This window comes from Sceloporus undulatus, chromosome 1 (assembly GCF_019175285.1).
Source record: "Sceloporus undulatus isolate JIND9_A2432 ecotype Alabama chromosome 1, SceUnd_v1.1, whole genome shotgun sequence".
In the NCBI taxonomy this organism is placed as follows: Eukaryota; Metazoa; Chordata; class Lepidosauria; order Squamata; family Phrynosomatidae; genus Sceloporus; species Sceloporus undulatus.
The window spans coordinates 95,009,124-95,029,987 of NC_056522.1; the positions used below are offsets into that span (position 1 = coordinate 95,009,124).

Here is a 20,864-nt window from a genome sequence, read left to right on the forward strand (position 1 = left end):
GAACCACCCCAGGTTTTCACACCCTCTCTTAGAACCCCAACTTGTTAATGCCATCCTAAAGTACACTCTCATCACCGCTGTGCACTTAAGCTGTAATGACAAACAACAAAAATACATAAACAGGACTGGCTGACCAGTTGGCTTGTTTGCTTATTTGCTTGCTTATTTATTTATTGTGTCATTAATGTGTGATGTACTTTACAGAGCAGAGTTGTCTACAATCCATAATCTGACACAGGCAAGTGACAGAAAAAGGGGGAGGAAAGAAAAGCCAGGCTGATCAGGGAACAAAATAAAATACTGTTCCAGTTGTCTGTGTCTAGTGGGGGAAGCAGACTGGCAAGAATGAGTGACTCAAATCCGCCCCTTCTGAAGACAGATTGGGAATGTGGCAAATGCCATGGCCCCAGTCTACCTTCAACCCAGCCGAAAAACTGGCAAGGGAAAAGCCAGTTTGCCAGCCCCTCTGTAGCCCCAAGGCAGCTTCATGATGCCCTGGTGCTTGTAGGCATGTAAACACCATGCTGCTGAAGCATCATGAAGCCACCCACATCTGGCTAGCTGGGCAGCTTCATCCAGCTTCCTGGTGTCATCACAGCATGCGGCGTCTAAACACCATGCACTGATGACACCCGGAAGTAGGTTTATTTCACCTGTCTGTTTGGGCTATAAGATTATTTACAGAAGGTCAGACTAGATGATATGCTGTCATGGAGTTGTGCTCCAAAGTGGTCAAAGATGTCTGATTGTTGTCTGATTTCCTCAACAACATATAGTCCGTCCTCTGTATCTGCTGACTTTCAGCATCCGCAGATGGCAAGCCCACCGGGGGAGGGATTAAGAGGAGGACAAGCAGTAACAGTGGCAACGGAGGTGGGATAAGAGGAGGAGGAGAAAGCAAGATGGGGAAGTGGGGAAGAGTGTAGGAGAAAGAAAAAGGAGATTGAAGAGTGGAGATGGAGGCCTGGTGGAGAGGAGGAAGATGAATAATAATAATATAATAATAAAATTTATTTATATACCGCTATTCCACGGATCATAGTGGTTTACAGCATAGTAAAAACAATTTAAAAACACAATATACAATAAGATAACAAGATAAAAACAACAATACAATTACAAGGCTGACAGAATGGAAAAACGTCACATTCAGGGGGAGAAAAATAACACCGATTCATGGGGGGAATGCCTGACGAAAAAGGTAAGTCTTCAAGTTTTTGAAGAAACTTCAAGTTTTTGAAGAAAAAGGAGGAGGAAGAGCAATGGCAGCAGTGATGGAAGGGAGTAAGAGAAGGAGAAGAAAGATGGAGGCGGAGGTGGGATAAGAGGAGGAGGAAGGTAAAGGGGGAGGAAAATGAGTAAGAGCCATAGTAGTGGCAATGGGAGTGGAGAAGAGGAAAAGGAGGTGGGGAAGAGGAGGGGAGTGGGGAAAAGGAGGAAGAAAAGGTAGCCTCCTGCTACCCACCATGAGGCTGGCTTTGGAGGGGTACAAAGTGCCATTGTCTCCAATGGTGGCATGGCCATAGATATAATTCTATATGTTTTCTAGAATTTTTACTATGATGTTTTATTACCACTCCTCGCTTGTGTTTTCTTACTTTCCTCTTGTTTATAATTCAGGACCAAAGGTACATTTGCCAGAAGGATTCCAGCTGTGCTTTTTATCCAGTGGATTAAGTGCTGTTTTATTACCTTTAATTCACATTTGTTCATTTTACTTCATAGTTTGACAGAGATAAATAGGAAGGTAAGCCATACATTTCAGTTACATAATTCTGGAATAATGACCTTTTGTCAGTACGAAGTGTGAATCATTTGAGGAACTTGTACAGATTTTCTAGGTTGGCAAGATGTTACATGCATTTGAATGTGTTAATGTATAAAGTATTTCTTATTACAGTTCAGATCACTTTTCAGATTATAAAAATTGAATAATAACTTTAGCAAAGAAGAACTAGAAACCTTAAGCCAGGGGTAGGCAACCTTTTGGAGCCGGGGGCCGGGTTGGTGTCCCTCAGACAAGTCGGGGGGGCCGAAGCCGGGGGGTGGAGCTTCCACCCTCTGGGGCGGGGCTGCATGCTGGGGGCGGAGCTTCCACCCTCCAGGGCGGAGCCACCCTCTGGGGCGGAGCCTCCACCGAAGCCCTGCAAGGAGGAGGAGGCGTGTGCCCGCCCTCTCCTCCTCGGTCCCTTTCTGGACAAACACCCCCAACCTGCATTCCAAAACACACAGAAAAGGCACTTTGGAAAGTCACACTCTCTTGGCTTCAGAAACAGTGCGTACATGCCTCTCAAGCTGACTCATATCATTATCATTGTCATCATCATCATCATCACCATACTATCATTGTCAAAGCAAGGGAGACTTGTTAGCATTAAAAGCACACAAAACACACTTTGCAAGGTCACGCTCTCTCAGCTTCTGAAACAGTAGTTGCATGCTTCTCAAGCTGCATCATCATCATCATCACACTATCATTGTCAAAGCAAGGGAGACTTGTTAGCATTAAAAGCACACAAAACACACTTTGCAAGGTCACACTCTCTCAGCTTCTGAAACAGTAGTTGCATGCTTCTCAAGCTGACTCATCATCATCATCACCACACTATCATTGTCAAAGCAAGGGAGACTTGTTAGCATTAAAAGCACACTAAACACACTTTGCAAGGTCACACTCTCTCAGCTTCTGAAACAGTAGTTGCATGCTTCTCAAACTGACTCATCATCATCATCATCACCACACTATCATTGTCAAAGCAAGGGGAGACTTGTTAGCATTAAAAGCACACTCACCACCTTCTCCTCTTCCTCCTCCTGCTCTTCCTCTCTCCTCTTCCTCCTCCTGCTGCTGCCCCCATCTCCTCTTCCTCCTCTTCCTCCTGCTGCTGCCTCCTCCTGCTCTTCCTCCCTGGAGCAGGACGGAGGAGACAGAGGAGGAGGTGGGCAGCGCGGGGCTTCATGCAGCCCCGTGGGGAGCCGGGGATGGCCCCGCGGAGCCCGGTGGGGAGGCGGGGAGGGCCGCGCGGAGCCGCGCAGAGCCCCGCAGGGAGGCGGGCAGAGGCCCCGACGTTTTCCCCGCCCCTCAGAGCGGGCCGAAGCCGGCCCTGAGGGGCGGGGAAAGGCCAGCGCCGGCTGCCCCGGCGCTTTCCCCGCCCCTCAGAGCGGGCCGAGGCCGGCCCTGAGGGGCGGGGAAAGGCCAGCGCCGGCTCCCAGAGGCCCGATGCGGCTCCTGGAACCCTGATTCAGGGCTCCAGAGGCCGCATCGGGCCTCCTAATGGGCGCCGCCATTTTGCCCTTCAAAATGGCGAAGGTCGCGCGAGACTTCGTTGCCATTTTGAAAGGCAAAATGGCGGCCGGAGCGGCCGAAATCGGCGGCAATTTCGGCGGCAGGAGGGAGCGGGGGCCGGCACAAAGGCGCCCGCGGGCCGCATCCGGCCCGCGGGCCGGAGGTTGCCGACCCCTGCCTTAAGCAAAGAGGAACCTAGCAGCTAAAAGAACAATCCTCTACTACTTAAATATAAGGCTTATTAAACTACAGTAAATGGAGTTTACTCTAGGGTAAGTGAATACAGGATTACAGTTCCAGTTAAATAAATTTGTGCCTGAAGGGCAAACTGCTGTCCTACCTGATTCTACCCATGGAAACTGAGGCCCTATACAGACTGGCAGAAAGTGCCAGTCTGTTGGCGCAGTCAGGGTGCAGCATTCTCTTGCTGGACGTCCTAACTTTGCCCCCATGGTGCCATTTTGTCGTGCGCTGGTCCACACGGCATGTGCCACCATGACTTACCTCCGGCACTACATCCACGTGATGCAGCGCTGAAGGGGCATCATAAAGCCACATCGCCGTGGCTATGACACCCCTTGGAGGGCGCAAAAAAGAGCTGCATTTGGTGACTCCTTGTTGTGCTCTCCAGAGGCCAGATCAGGGCCACGGTATGAGGTTGACATGGCCCTGATCCAGCCAGAAAGGGGTGGCTACATGCCACTCCTTAGGGGAAATCTGTATAGCCCCTGAGTGGACAATAGCAATGAAATAAGATCTTCCACCATTCTTGATAACAACAGATCAGTTAAAGTTAGGAGTGAATATCCTGCAGTTTACCAGAAACTACTGAACGTCAACTACAAGCATTCTTCTCTCAACTAATGGTAAAGTTGGCTAGGGCTGCTAGCACATTAATTCCATCAGGAGGGTTGCATGACTCCCACCCCTGGTTTAGAGGTTTAGAAATGGTCACATGTTATGCATGTTTATGTCCTACAACAGAGAAGAATGGTCAATGAGTTCAGGAGGAAGAGACAAGAAAAACTGTCCTGGCCCTGCAACATCTGCCCTGGGGATTCTGCCCTGTCAATAGGCAGAATGAGGGGTAGATACCTCATTCTGCCTATTGACAGGGCAGAATTCCTTAGGATATCATCATATATAAGGCTAGCCATGTGCGTACATATTTCTTTGAATGGAAAGCTTCACTATGGAGGAAGGACTGTGAAGCATCACCTTGTTGTAAGTGAATATAAGTATGCCTACCTACAATAATGCCTCTATTATCGGTGCTGTTATGATGGTCTGTCAACTGTAGAGTTTGTCACACTGCTCTTTCCTGTCCTTTTTTCCTGAGCTAGATGTGGGATGAAAATTTGAAAAATCATAGCATCCCGTACCTGATTCAGACTCCTCCCGCACTTTGCAAAGAATGGGAAATTCCCATTCTTCCAAAAAGTGCCAGAGAAGTCCGGTCAGGTATAGGATGCCATGATCAGGTACAGGTGCCTCCTGCCTGGGCATGGTGGCCCGTGATATAATCCATGTTTAAAAGTTTTAATCCTGTGCCTAGCTCAAGAGGAAAGGGGGGGGGGGGAAAGGGCAGTGAGATAATCCAGTGGGGATCCCACACTAGGTGTCACCTGGTGCAGCTGGTGGGACTTCTGGGGCCAGCAAATAGCTGCATGAGCTAGAGGAAGCATCTGCATGGGCCAGGGAAATATCTGCACATGCCACCCACTGCCTGCCCCCGAGCCCTGGAGTAGCACCCATGCAGCCCTGAGGGGCACCTGCACCGGCCCAAAGACTTCCTGTGAGGGGCAGGGGGCCAACAGGTAGTATCCCCCTATTCCGGGGTGTCACCCCCCTTCTGGAGTGTCACCCACCCCAGTGACGCCACTGTTATAACCTCCTGTGATAGGTGCAAGGGCCATTTTTTTGTTCCCATGACCCTTTGGGGGAGGTATAGACTGCCAAAAATATCCCAAACACCCCCTCCCACCCCATGACACACAAATGGCTAGAGGTCAAGTTCCAGTTTTGAGACTCAGGTATTTTCTTTTCATGTTAAATGTGCAGAGGTGGCTTGTGACTTATTCAAAATATAAATTCTTACTCTTAGAGACTTCTACATTAATCTATTAATTTTTGGGAGGAGCAGAAGAAGGTGAATGAGGAGAATCTGGAGGAGTCAAGGCCCACACAAACATCCTGGGAGGGCCATATGCAGTCTCAGGAACTTGCAGATGCTACATAGTCAACTTAACTAGGGACAATAGCACTTAAAATGGCTTCATACCCTTACAAACATTTCCTTAATTTTAACTTTGTTTTCACAAACAAATGTCTACTTAATTGAGGTTCCTGGTGATAACTGCACATCATTTTTGTGAAGAAAAGTGCTGTAAAGTGCTCTGTTTGAATAAATAATGATTACCCTAAAATGAGAACATAGTTTAATATTGAACATTCTACACTCCCCGATGCTGTGCTGATGCCGGTGGGGGTGCTGCTGGCATCACACTCTCTTCCTGATTCTCTCTTAACACCTCTCCTTACCCTATGCCCTACCCGGCATGCCTGTTGGTTATTTGATTATTTTTTAACTTTATTTAAACTTTTCCATGCTATTCCAGAGCTCTGTCACTGTGATTGAAGTTTTAAAATGAAAACTTTAAAAACAAAAGAAATAGAGGGGAAAATATAGGCAAACAGCCTGCTTGGGAATAGCTGGGGGTGGGGGTGGGGATCACAGACAGGGGGAAAGGAGGAGACACTGCCACCATATGACTGCCAGTATTGTAAGTGCCCCAGCAGTGATGTTTTGAACCTGGGGACTTGTGCAGTTGTGAGCTCATTTGACACAGTCACTATGGGTCAGGGATGCAGCAGCTATGGATCAGAGGCAGTGTATAAGTACAGTAAACCCTCCATTTTCATGGGGGACCCTTTCCAAACACCCCCCCCCGGAAAACAGAAACTTGCCGATATTCAAGCTCCATTGGCTTGAATGGTGACATGTCTTCATGAGTGCGTGGGGATGTGTGCTGCAGGCACACACTCCATTTAGTCCCCCTCCATTTGCCCTCTGCGGATACGTGAGGGGCGCAGATGTCAAATCCATGAAACAGAGAGGCGACTTTATTGTCAAAGCCACTTTTTTCTGGGTCTAATTGCAGTTTAAAAGCCATGTGTTGTAACCTGCTAAATGCCAGCATCAGTCCATAAGGTGTTCCTTCCAGGTTTGAATGCTTCTGATCTCCATATTCCACCCCACCCCTATATATGCAAGCTACTAAATGCAAGCTGAACCCAACAGTGTATGAGAGCATTAATAACTATGCTGTAATATACAAACACATGCACAAGTTCTCATCTTCTCTATGAAAACCAGTACTTTGTAGGTTGTGATAACAATGCAATGTGAAGCAAAGCTGCAGGATATATTTTCAGAATAACGCTGAAGAAAAAAGCTTGATTCTGTCATCTGACCTCCGCTTTGTTGACAGGGGATGGAATCATGCAGACTTCAGTAGAAGCTATTCGATTACACAATGGGCAGAACACAATGTAGAACAATAAAACCAGTAAACGTATACATCCTTTGTAACAAATTTAAGCATAGTGTCTGTGCTGTTTAGCCAGCAAGAACTGCATTTGAACTGAATACCTTCCATCTTGAGGGTTTTCCCCTTCCTTGATTTTTCCTTTTTGTATATTACCTGCTATTCTATTTTTGAAACAATGTTCTTTCTCGGGCCCTGGGAGTAACAAATTACAACATAGCCATCTGTAAGAAGATATAATAGTGAGGTGCTAGCAGTTATCTTTAATTAGTTATTTCTTCAAGAATGAGGGTGCAACATTTCAATTCAGTAAGCTAAGAGTATATCCACACCGCAACATTAAATAATTTGAAACCACTTTAGTATGGCTCCACACTATGGAATCTTGAGATATGTAGTTTGGGGAGGGTCTAGCGCAGTCTAATCTATTTCCTTGTACTAGCAGAGAATTCTAATCAAACTACTTATCTTGGGATTGAACAGAATGGAGCCATAGCAATTAAAGTAGCACCAAACTGCTATAATTGTATAGTGTGGATACATGTAATTTGGGCTGACTATAATGAATAGCGTTTTCTGATTACTGTTCAGTTATTTTACAGGACATGTTTACGCATTTTAGAGGCATTTTGAATGAAGCTTTTCAAGTGTTATGTCATTTTAAAAAAATTAATCTATTGTTGGGTTTTTTTTAAAAAAAAGAATTGAATAAAGCAGGCAATTCAACGCAAGAAATAATAAATTACTCTTCAAACACCACAGTGAACAGCAACAAAATTTTACTTTTTCAGTACTATTAGGTGGGTGTGGTCAAAGTGTGGCTCACTAGTTTCTTAGGGGTAGGACTTACCACTCAGTGGTAGCAGCAGCTGCATACTTCCCTAGCCCCGGCAGCAGCTGTGTTGGCAGCCTTCACAACAATCTAGTTGTGATGGTTTCGTGAGAGAGGTGGTGGTGGCGGCTTTTTTTCCTGGGGTCATTTTCTTGGAACAGCAACTTGTAAATAAACAAACAAATAAATAAATAAGTATCCCAATAAGGATGCAGTGATGTTGTACTTTGACAAAAGTAAGGGAGAGACTGTGCTGTCCATTGGCTTTGTTAAGTAGCCAGTGTAGCATAGTAGTTTGAGTGTTGAACTGTGACTCTGGAGTGCAGAGTTTGATTCCCAGCTTGGCCGTAAAACTCACTGGGTGAGCCACATGCTCTCAGTCTCAGTGAAAGGCAATGGTAAACCTGCCAAGAAAACCCTAGGATAGTTTCACCTTAGGGTCACCATAAATCAGAAATGACCGGAAGGTACACAATACAATACAGTGGTACCTCGGGATACGAAATGCGCGGGTTACGAAATTTCTGGGATACGAAAAAGTTGGATTGGCAAAAACTGTTTCGGGTTACGAAATATTTTTCGGGTTACGAAATTCATTTCGGCGCGAAATTCAAATGCTATAGGCTTCCAGCGCTAACGGAAAGCTATTTCGGGTTACGAAATTATCGCATTACGAAGGGAATGGCGGAACGAATTAATTTCGTAACCCGAGGCACCACTGTAACAACAAACCATTTTAAAGCCAATTTTGTCAGAAATCAGTGTTTCATGAAACATCACCTCCCCAGCACCACCACTACTACAAGAACTTTTTGACTCAGCACTAATTCTATGTTGACTTCTCCTTAGGCATGCCCACTGTGTAGGATGTACCACTGAAATCCATACATTCCCCATCCCTCCTTTTGCTCATTGCTCTTTTATTTTCCCTCTTGATCATGCCAACACACAAGTCTGTGTATAAGAATGTAAAGTGTTTTTGAGGTAGAGGTGTAAAATTCATTATTTTTCTATACAGCTCACTGAAGATCAAGCTTACTCCCACAACACAATTCATTGTCATCTGAGTGTAATGTACAGGTAGTTAAATAATCAAGGGAACAAATGTACTCAGTACAAATGCCTCAGGGCTTTTCCAGCACATTCAAAGCCTTTTGTATTTGCAAACAAATTGCAGTAACTGGACTTGGCCCATGATAGTGTGACACCAAAGTGACATTAAAATAATAGCAATGATGATGGTGGATTTTAAAATTCAGGGTGACATAATGCTGGCATGCAAGTACTGAAGCAGTCACAAAGGAAGAAATTTACAGCTCACTTACAACAAAGTAATTAGGTTGTGGGCTGTAGCCCAGTGTTGCATTCTTTCTAAAAGTACATACATCAGCAGAACTCTTATTAAGTTAAAAGTAGTTCAGTTTTCAATTGTGCAGTTTATTCAGATGGAAATGGCTGTGGGGAAAAGTTTGGCAACACACCAATTTGAAAGTAACTGGAACTTATCTATTTCACAAGCCCACACAGGCTGTGTTGTTATGCACACTGGTAACATACTAACAGTTATTCCATATAGCAAATATTACAATTATGTAAGTGGCAACCCACATTTTTACTGCATTGTGCAGTTTTCTGGTAGCAGCAATATATTGATTATTTGTTTATTTACTTCATTTGTATGCTACCTTTCTCCCATAAGGGACCCAAGGTGGCTCACAGACAAAAAATATGTTAAAAACATCACAATAAAATTCAACACAATTAATATAATCTAAAACCTTTATGAAGTTACATTAAAATATACAAAATTAAAAGATGTAACTAAAACGCTTATACACCATAAAAGCCAGCCTGTTATAATTATATGATGAATGCCTACTTAAATAAGAATGTTTTAGCTTGCTGTAGAAAAGCAACCAGGGCGGGGGGCAGCATAGTTTCTCATGGAAGGGAGTTCCAACAATTATTAGATATAATGTGCTGTACATTTTTGAGTTCTCATTATTTGGAGGACCACATCTTCCATATCCGTCTTCTAGGATTTTGAAATTTTTGGAGAAGCTCATTTCTTTGCCCCACCATGTTCACAGATATATTTGGTGAGAACATGGGAGAGGGCCTTCTCAGTTGTTGCTCCCCAACTCTGGAGCTACTTTCCTAGTGAGAGTAGACTATCGCCTTCCATTGTGCAAAGAAAAGATCCTTGAGTGCATACATTAAAGAAAGCAAAGGGAAAATGTTAATAAATGTATATAGAGAGAATTAGTTGAAGAAACAAAACATTCATATAGAAAGACACTCATGAAAAATTTCCTTGATGTCTGCAAAACAAACCACTACACAGTACATAAAAAGCACAGAAGAAAAAGCTGAGGAGGGGACCAACTGGAAATGGTAACATAAAGGCTAATTGCATGCATGTTAATTCAGCTTACCTCTATTCAGTTTAAAACGTAATTTGGGCAGCATCCTGATGTTACCAGATGGTTTTTACCACTGAATTTGCCACACAAATACAGTACAGGTCCATCCCTTTTTCCAGAGCCACTCCAGCGGCCATTTTCTTAACTTGGAAAATTTCCAAGTCTGAAAGAGCCAGGAGGAGCGGCTCTGGGAGCGGGTACGGACCCGGGCTGTATTTGGGCAGCAAATTTGGCCATAACATCAGGATGCCACCCAAATTAAATTTTAAACTGGATACAGGTAAGCTAAATTAACATGCATGTGATAAGACTCCGAATGGGACACTGAAAGGGAAACTGAAGGCCCTATATTTCTGGTTCAAAAATAGGTGCTTAAGACACATAGCAACAAGACAAATACTGAAATGATACCTATATGGATAACTATGGACAACAAATATCATCGCATGGGCTGTAAGACAGCCATTCTGGGAAATGTGAAGTAATGTTCCCAGACATAGAAGAAACTTTCTTCTGCTTTGGGGGTGTGGGCAAAACAGCATTAGAATACTAAGTAATGTCTCTGCAATGGTATTTTCAGCCTTTGGGAGGGATGGAATTTTAAAAATTTGAGGTCAGAGTTTGGGAAGGCCCAACAGGACCCAAGAGAAAGTGGAACTGCCTTCCCTCATGACAACATGCAGCTCATAGGCTCCACAATTTCAACCCTTGATATCGATATGTGAGGGATTGTTTCCCTCTTCTACAAACAAGCAGCCTCAGCATCTGCCACACAATTTCCCTGGATACAAATGGCACAAATAGAAATAGGCATAACTCTGGGTTAATAATAAATCCTTCTTCCATTGGTGCATGTACCCAGGACATTACTGTTGTGCTGTGTAAATGTTTCTTGCTAGGATTTTTTTCTCATGTACAGCTGCTGGCCACAAAGCTGTTTTTGCTGCCTGGCCTCTTTTATTTTAGAGCACTTTCAAATTCAAGACCAAAAGAGAATGGATAGTTCTGTTGTCCTTGGCCCTTGTTAGTGGGCACTGCATGCTTTTTCCTCTGTTTCCATTTGTGCCTGTGTGTCTTTCCTTGAGTGCTCCTTTTATGAGAATTTACTCCAGTCAGATTATATAAATCAGATCCTACATTAGAAAATGGAGCAGTCATTTGGGGTTCAGCCTGAGGCTCAGCTTGTTCTTCCATGTCCAATTACAGAAATTTTTAGCTGGGCAAATTAACCCAACTAAATGATGGAAATTTCACTCTTCCTACTTTGCCCTCTTTGTATTTTCCCCCATCCACCACCATCACCTTCACCCATCTGGGAAGAAGTGGTGATTATTAAAAGAATTCACTTTTTCCCTCATTGAGAAAGGTAGCAGTGGAAAAGAAGAAAAAGTAGGGTTTTTTTAATGGAAGACATAGCATGCAGCTTTGCCCAGCTGGTGCTTTCTAGATGGGATGAATTACAAGTCCCATTACCCCCAAATGCTGAGTTGATGGGAGCTGTAATCCAACACACCTGGAAGACATCATGCTGGAGAAGACTGTTTCTAGAGGCGGGTTACAGACGGGCAGGGGAGGATGTCTTGGAGGTGTATTCAGCTGAATGCGGAGCCTCCAGACGGCCCGCCCCGGGGCGTGCTTCAGGTGTTGGAGGTTCCACACGGGGGGCAGTGACGGCCTCACCTGGGTCCGTTTCAGACCCGGAGCTTCCATCCGCCGCCTCGGAGGACGCTGCAAAAAAGGAGGCAGCTTCCGCACGGGCGGCCCAAACCGCGGCTTTTTTTTTTTCTTTGCCGGCCGCGGATGCGAGCTGCGCAGCTACACGCTAAGCAGCGGCAGAAAGCCTATGTGCGCATTTAAAGCGCCCAAGCCCCTTTAAACTTTCTCTCATCTACGAGGCCATGGAGGCTGGCATCTATGTGCCAGGGAACCCAGCATCCACATCACAGGCCAGCAGATCGGGCCCCTTTTCTGGCTGACTGTGCCTTCCCCATTCGGAAGTGGCTCATGACCCCCTTGAGAGAAAGAGAAGAAGAAAGCAGGGGGACTGTGAGGAATGCCCTGGCAGTTTTTTTCTGACAAGGAGATCTGAAGGATGGCTCCTGTGCCATCATCTGTGATGTCAGAGTGCATTGTACTGTATAGCATAAGCACATGTAAATGTATCCCATTATCCACAGTTTGAGTCTGCCTATCATTCCTCTGTGCTGTGGGCATGTTTTGCCACGTGCCTGAGGGGGACCACCCACACACACACACACAAAAAGTCTCCTGGCGCCTGTTTTCCTGGGGCAAAAAGATACATCAGCTCCAACTGCCAATTGCTCCTTTGACAATGTATCAATCCCCCTCAAATTCAAGCTTTCCTAATGGCCCATTTGAATGTATCATGGGGCACCCAGAGGACATCTATTGGGGAAAGATTCAAACTGCTCCTCTGAGCTTTCATTGGACTAGGACCACCTTGGCCTAACGGCCCAGAGCCGCAGGTGCCCATAATAACCGTGCGCAACTGTGGAAAGACCCCAGGACAGCGATCAACATAGCAGCGCCACGCAGGGGGTCCCAGTCCGAATCGCCTACTGGACAGACGAAGAGGTCGGGATCCTCCTGGACTCCCTGATGCCACAGGCACCCGAGGGGGTGATTGCTAGCACCAACAAGCCCAACCGGGGCATTTTCTCGAGGCATCTCGTGCCCTCCGAACCAAGGGTTTCAAAGAACGCTGACCAATGTAGAGTGAGTTTAAAACTCTGAAGGCAGCGTTCTTTGAAACCCTGGATTTCGGAGAGGGCCCCCGGTTGACAGGCAGCCACCATTCTTCTCGCGGCTGAAGGACCTGTGGATCAGGGGAGATCGGCCCAGACCGGAAGATCGCCGTCCTCCAGGTAAGCCAGAGCTCTTGCCATACCCTGCCTACCCTCCTTGACCCTTCCCTTGCCCTCCTCTCCTTCCTGCATGGTGCCAATGCCATCCCTCCTCTTCCTCTGCAGGCGTGCGGCCGAGGCGGAGGCGGAGGGAGGGAGGGCACCCTGCCAGGTCGCCCTCTCCACCATCCTCGGGGATGAGGATGTCCCCGAGGGTGGGCCACAGCCAGGACCAGCTGCTGTGGCCCCTCCGCAGCCAGAGCAGGCTCCTCTGGCGCAGGTAGGTCCCCAGGGTGAGGGGTGGGGGTTGGCTGCCTGCAGCCCCCACGACACTTGCCTCGTCTGCCATGCCAGCATGGTAACTTGGGCCTTTCCTTCCTTTTTTCCAGGCCTGAAGTCCTCGCTGCTGTTGCTGCCGCCGAGGAAGAGGAGCCTGGGCCGAGCGCCGCCCCTGCCAGGAGAGCCAGGGCACTTGGCCCTCGATGCCAGTGCCCTGGATCGTGTCCTCCAAGCCTGGCAGCAAGGTAAGTGTAGAGGTGAACCCAGGGAAGGGAGTGGGGGCACCCAGAAACCCCTGCCTGTGGGAGTGGGGATGGGCTGCACAGGCTGATCCTAACCATCCTCTTTCTTTTCCCCCCACAGAGAACCGGACGGAGAGGAGGTTCGCTGCCCTGGAGGAGAAAGTGGACCAGCTGGGGAGAGAGTGTCCTCCATGGAAGAGACCCTCCAGGAACTCCTCCGCCGGCTGCCCCCCACCGCCTCCTCCCCCTCCCTGAAGCAGCTTCCCTCCCTGCCCCCTCTGCCATCCCCCCTTCACCACCCCCTTCACCCTCCCCCTTCCTTTTGTACATATTGTATATAGAAAAAAAGTTTTATTGTTGTTATTGTAAATAAAAAAGTTTATTTTTTAAAAAAAAATTGTGTGGTTAATTATGCGCAACTGCGGCAGTGTGGCTGTGGTGTGAATGGGACAGCTTAGCGCAACTGTGCAGTCTAAAGCTAGGCCGGAGTGGTGTGAGGTAGCCATGTCCAAACTCTGTCCTTCCAGGCATTTGGACTTCATCTCCCAGAATCCCAGCCCACAGGGCAAGTGGCTGGGGATTCTGGGAGATGAAGTCCAAATGCCTGGGAGGACAGAGTTTTGGAGATTGCTGGTTTGGGAACCAGTGGCCAGGCATGGTGGGAGGAGGAGAGAGAACAGGAAGGGTGAATAGAGTAGATAGGGGCTGGGAGGGAACACATGCCCTGGGAGGCGACGAAATGATGTCTTTATGGGAAATCATGGGACCTAGTGCCTTGTCAGTTGCTCCCTGCCCCTTGATCCAGGCCCTCTCTAGTTGCCCTTTGCCTTTGGGGGCAAGTTTAGAGGGCATCAAAAGGTCTTGGCACATTCAAGCTCCGGGGTCTCTTTTTTTTTTTCCTTTGCCGGCTGGCGAATGCGCAGCTGCGCAGGGCCTAAGCAGCGGCGGCAGAAAGCCTATGGGCACATTTAAAGTGCCCAGCCCCTTTAAAACAACAGGTGGTCTCTGCCAGCTGGTGATCACGCTGGTGTTGGCATCCTTGTCCTTGCACTTTGCCAGTGTCAGCCGCATCATAGATGCCTCCTCTCCTTTGGTCCCCGCTCCTGCTGAATCTGCAATGCGCAGCCACAGCTGTCTCCGCTGCCACCGCTGTCCCCCTGCCATCTCCCCTCACCTCCCTTGTACATATGTAAATATTACAGTTTTAGCATTTTTTATTGTTAGGTGAAAAATGGCACAGGAATGTGTGTAGGGGTGCACTTTAAAGTCCAAACTTTCTAAGCAGCGCATGCGTACATGTTGCTCTGGGTTAGGTTAGGGTTAGGGTTAGGGTTTCGAGTCTTAAAATGCGCTGCAGCTGTGCCGCAGCTTCCACACCTGCATGGCAGAGGACGTTGCAATTAAAGCCTACTGCAAACTGCGCATGTTCCAAGACCCCAACTCACTATGCGACGGAGCTTAGTAATGGGCAACTTAAATTAGCGGCGTAGCAATTCTGGTGTACCGGTGCAGCAGCTCTCATGGCTTCTTCCCCTTCTCGATATGTGTCAGCATTCAGGTAGGACTGCTCCAGTTTTCGCAGTTACTCCAGTTTTCTGGGACCATATAGCTATGAGGTCAGCCGTCTCAGTATGAGACCGAGACGTCCCCTGCCTTTTTTCGGGGTGCTGGTGGATGGCTGAGCCATCCTGCCTGGTGGCAAAGGGGAGCCGCCACACAGCTGTGCCAGGAGCAGCCGAACTGTGCCCTTTCCCAGGTGGAAATGCGCAGGAATGTGTGTAGGGGTCACTTTAAATCCCAGACTTTCCCTTTTCACTTTCTACAACCAAAACATCCGCCGGCCAAAACTTACAACTTCCCGCGGTTCTACCAACGCATGCGCACAAGTGGCTCTAGGGTTGGGTTACGAGGCTTAAAATGCGCCGCACGTGTGCCTCAGCTTCCACAAGCTGCATGGCAGCGGACGTTGCAATTAAAGCTTGGCTGCAACCACGCATGTCCTGGGACCCCGACCCTTATGCGACGCACTGACACGGAGCTTTTAAACCCGCAACTTATATTTCGCGGCGTAGCATTCTGACGTATCGGTGCAGCAGCTTACAGACGGAGCTGCGCGGTACGTAATCAAACAGAAAAGAAGCGGAAAAAAGCAGCACCTTTTTAATGCCGCTTCTTCCCACTTGAGGCGTGTGGGGGGCGTGTTCATGACGGCATTCAGGTAAAGCCCGTCTGAAGGCTCTACCTTCATGACGTCATGAGTACATCCCTTTTTGCCCGTCTGTAACCCGCCATAGTTTTCTTTTTTAATAGGTACATACCTTCATCTCATTTTTCCTTACAGTGCCTCTAACGTGGCAAAGAATTTATGATCTCATTTAATTCTGGGAAATAAGAACTTAACAGATAAGGAATTGCTTGAGGCTACTGAGAAATTCCATAGCTAAGATTATTTTGGAATCCAATCTTCCTAGATCAACAACAACACTCTTCCTGCTGATTCACAACCTTAAAGTTCAATCAGGTCTACACAGGCTGTCTCCCTCAACAATCCTATCAGGCTGTTATGATTAAGCATTAAAAAAAACCCCCAGGAAGTTTCTTGAGCCCATGGATAGCTGCTGCAATCCATGCCTAATGAATGGATTATATGTTGTGTGGGAGTTGCATAGCCTAATATTGTTGGTAATAAACGTTGTGGGGGAGCTATTAGGGTAACCTAATGTATGTACCATCCCAAGTCCTGAGATTTCAGAGCCAAAATGTGAGACCAAGAGATTGCCCCTGGTCATGTCACAAATGTGAGCCCTGGTGATGTAATTAAGCATGCTAGATTAAAGATCAAATGCAGTTGCTTTAAATAAGAAAAAAAGCAAGCCTAACAAAAGACAATGCACATATACACACCTATTTCAAGCCAGTGCTCTTATCCTCAGATTCCTCCCCCTTGCCAGGCTGGTGGTTATAATCATGTTTGCAGTGCTGGGATTCAATATTTCTGGTAGCACTGGTGTCCAATTATAGAGAAATATTACATAATGACAGGACTCTTTCCTTCAAAATGTCCATGCTCTCCTGGACATCATTTTTGCTGCTAACTGCTTGTCATGGAGGGAGGTAGCTGCTCTCTGTGAGTGCATGTGTGTGCTGTTATTTTCATTCTTGCTTTTGCTGCTCTGTGGTTCATCCCCTCTGAGTCTGAGGACTGGTAAATAAATGGCAACAACAGAGGAGGAGAATCAGTAGGATCTCAGCAATGAGGACTGAAGTCCCTTGCTGGGTCACATGGTCCTCTGCAAGTACTTGAACATGTTAGTTCCTAATGCTGGTTCTGATATTTGGTATCAAAGCAAACTAAGCAACTAAGGCTTGTCTGGATTGTTGGGCCAGTGTTTTTAACAGAATGGTTTTCAACAAAATGTCACAATGCAGAATGTTCATGCTCAGTACTTCTAGCCAGCCATGCCGTCTTCTATGATACACTATTCCCTTCCCCTACCAAGACAGACTCATAACATTCTGTGCTTCTTAGCATGTCTACTCCTCAGTGGGCTGTTTTTGGTCTGTGTGGCTGGTGGGTGGGAACTCCATAAATCTCAATTTTGCTGTCTGATCGCAGCTGCAGAGGATATGGCATAACAGCATTCCTGGACTGTGGGCTGCATGCATCTTGCCCAAACAGACTTTGGATAAGCCTGTGATCCTAAGCACTTTTAGTAACTTGGAAGCCAGTGCCATTAAAATAAAACAAATGATTATGCTAGGGACTTGGTTGGCCATTTTATATGATACAGCAATGGGCATGCAGGAAACAGATATGTGCAGAGCTTAGAGAGGTTACTGTTTTGGATTACAACTCCTGGCTGGGAGATTCTCTAAACTGTAATGAAAAAGCAACTTTTCCAAGCTCTGGAGATATCTGGAAATTGAAGCAGCATTTATTATAATGACATTTCTTCTAAATTCTGTAAAGACATAACAACTTCATATTGCATTCTTGTAATAACAACAATTTCTACAGCGGTACAGAGAACTTTCAGTTCTCAGCCAGTTATATAAAGGGAAACCATGTGATAGTTTGAATTACTGTAAATATAAATAGGAAGGGATTGGGTTGCACCTTGGCCAAGAAGATGTGAGCACTGATTTGCTTCCTTACAAGTCAGTGGCAACTTCATCAACACTGGATGGAGACCAATATTTCCCTGTGACTTTTCCAGTTCTATCCGGTTTTGTTGTGCTAGCTTGAAAAAGCAAGGGCACTTTCTAACTGGCTGCTTTTTCTGGGACCACCAGCACAGTGCACTTTAAGAGACATACGCAATTATGACATTGAATCACAGCTGTATCTAAGGGCTGCAGTGCTAATCATGCTAAAATGCCATATCTGCAAATTGGAGATTGGAGAAATTACTTTTTTGGAATAAGAACTCCCACAAGTCACTGGTCATGCTGGCTGGGAAATTCTGGGAGTTGTGGTGAAATAAATAACTTTTACAAGCTCTAGAGCAGATCCATTTGTAGATGAAGATGCATATATTTTACTTTCCACACAAATATCTTTTAATCTTATCTTCATAATGTGTTCAGAAGGTAATTCTTGCTTGCATATCCTGCATGCCCATGCCTATATTAACAAATATCTGCATCTTTGCATACCAATGAAACTTTGTGTATATGAAAACATTGTTTGTAGAGATGCACATCTTTCACTATTTTGCCCTTGCATGCAAGGATAAATAATTTCTTTAGTTTTTCCCCGCTGGGGGAGAAAATGAATAATTTTGAGCAGTATTCTTTCATTCACACAACAGAAAGCATTCTTGGGATTAATCTGCACAGAAATACATGTGGGTTTTCTGTGCCAAAACCAAGCCAAACCAAAACAAAAACTGGAATTTAGCACAAAGAACATGTACAGGAAAAAACAAGTGTATTTCTTCACAGAATAGTTCCACAGAAGACTTGTGGATGTGTAATTGTAAGGAGAGAATTGTACAGAAGACTTCTTGCTCAACTGTTCTTTCAGTTGGGTTTCTCAAATGTTGGGAAATCTCAACTAGGAAATGAATAACAAGGCACATTCATTCACCCTCTGGTCATGTCCATAAATTTTATGAGCAGTATTGATTAGAACCCCAGATTCATGAACCCAAGCAAGCGACTTCTAGCAATTGTAGGTCAAAAGGCAGAGTAATGCACAGATATAACAAAAAGTGCTCCATACCACCTAACGTTGCAGAGATTAAAACTGGGACACTTGTGGCCAAGCAACATCAGAGTGCGGTCAAGATGGCAAAGGCTCATAAACCAGGAGAGGCTGCAGTGGCTTGTTTTTGCCTGAGCCTACTGGAAAAGGCAAGATTCCAACCCTGCCTCCTGTCCCTCCTGCTTTGTTAATTGAGTACCAACTACTTTTTCTGTTTGAACTCGGTTTGCACCATTGAAGTAAGCTAAGGACAAAAGAGGAAAGTATGGGAAGGAGAAATCAACCAGTAGATTTTAAAAGCAGCTGAAAATGTGAGATGACAGAGAATTAATTGAGACTGTCCCTACAAGATTGGGATAGTTGGGGAATATGAAGTTCTCAGTTCACTCCATGCAAAACCAACCCCAGACTGGAGAAAGAAGGACTTCCTGTCTTACACAGGACTGTATCAATCCATTGAGAATATGTTGGTCAATACAGTGGGCCCTTGGCCCTTAGGGTTTGGTTCCATGACTCCCCATAGATACCAAAATCTGTAGATGCTCAAGTCCCATAATAGTAATAATAATAATAATAATAATAATAATAATAATAATTATTATTATTATTTATGTCCTGCCTCTTCCGCTTTGAGGATCGAGGCGGGTAACAGCAAAGTGAATACAATATACAACAATAAAAACAACAAGCCCCACAAGACCCCAACCTAACCCTCCTTCCCAACTATAAAATTAAAAAGTAAAAAATGTTTTAAAAGTACATGGCAATACATCAAAGTAAAAAAACAAATCACAAATAATAAAAATTAAATTAAATTAAATACATTAAATACAATGGGAAAGTAATATGGTGTCTCTTATATAAAATGGCAAAATCAAGGTTTGCTTTTGGAAATTTCTATAATTTTAAAAATATTTTCAAACAGTGGATGGTTGGATCCATGGACAATGAATCCATAGATATAGAGGACTGACTGTGTTTGCACAGAATTGCAGAGCTGTAAAATATCAGTGAGTCCACACTCCTGCCCAAAAGCTGAACCAGAAATCTTCCTCAAGAAACAGCCTGTATATTTCTGACAAAGGTGGTGAAAAACAGGAAAAATAAATTTCCTTTACCAGCCACCCTTACCAAATTCTATCCACATTAGCTCTGATACACTACAAAAGCAGCATCCCCCCCCCAACATATACGGTAGAATCCTGATGTCCAGCACTATTATTACAAACAGATAGTAGTCCTCCTGGCAGGGTTTCAGTGGCCCAGGCATCTTCTTTACTATGATTTTTGGTATTCTATAGCACCAAGACCTATTTTAATTCATTTGGGGCTGGAAGCCAAGGCCAAACATTTCATTTGAGGAAAGCTACTATCCATACATCCTTCAAATCATTTTAATGTGCTTATTTCAGACCCTCAGGAGCAAGAGAGGCAAAAGCAACCTATATATATGCATTAGTGAGGAGGTACTTTTTAGAAAGCATGTATTTGAGCAGAAGATGCTCCGGAGGCTTAGGTAATTATTTGTGTTGTTCTGCATATCTAGTTGTGTAACGTACATATCCATATACTTCCCAGGAGTAGAAAATTAAGATTTTTCCTCCAAATTGGCCTGTGGGAGCTTACTACTTAACAGCTGTCTACTGCTACAAGGTGGGTGATGATAAGCTGTCTTTCAAAAGCCCCATTACTGCTGTTATTTTTCATTGCTTCCCTGTGTTGATTCCAGAGTGCATCATGCAGCTAAAAAGAAAACTTAGGGGCAAAACAGACTGGTAGATTCAGCTGGCTTTGGGGCACTATGGGAGCATGGCCTTCAGATGACACATGGCCCAACGCTGCCCCTAAGCTGGCATCACGCTGCCCACCTGCCCAGACACAGGCAGAATTGTGGCACTCTGGCAGCACAGCATTTATGTGCCGCATGCCACAGAACACCAAAGAGTCACTGCCACGGCAGAAAAGGCACCCCTTTTCTGCCCTCAAAAGGAGCAGCATTTTGCCAGTTCTTTTTGGGCTGGAAAAATGCCAGATCAGGGCTGTGGCATGTGGTTGTCACGGCTCTGATCCAAAGCTCAAAGAGATGGCGTGAAGCTGCCCCTTTAGGGCCGTCTGTACTCGCCCTTACTTTGTTTTCCAAGGTATATGTCCATGTACTAAACACACACAAGTAAGCCAAAAGAT

The 20,864-nt window shown here is 45.6% G+C and overlaps 1 long non-coding RNA gene across 1 annotated transcript in view; it reads right to left on the reverse strand.

Moving 5' to 3' along the window:
- The window catches only part of LOC121916308, a 36,959-nt gene extending 20,331 nt beyond the window's left edge, over positions 1-16,628 (reverse strand). Inside the window, exons 1-2 of the long non-coding RNA XR_006100818.1 lie at positions 16,379-16,628; positions 7,685-7,830 (exon numbers count right to left, since the gene is read on the reverse strand). This is a non-coding gene — a long non-coding RNA (uncharacterized LOC121916308). The remainder of the gene's footprint in view (positions 1-7,684; positions 7,831-16,378) is intronic.
- Positions 16,629-20,864: the final 4,236 nt, after the last annotated feature.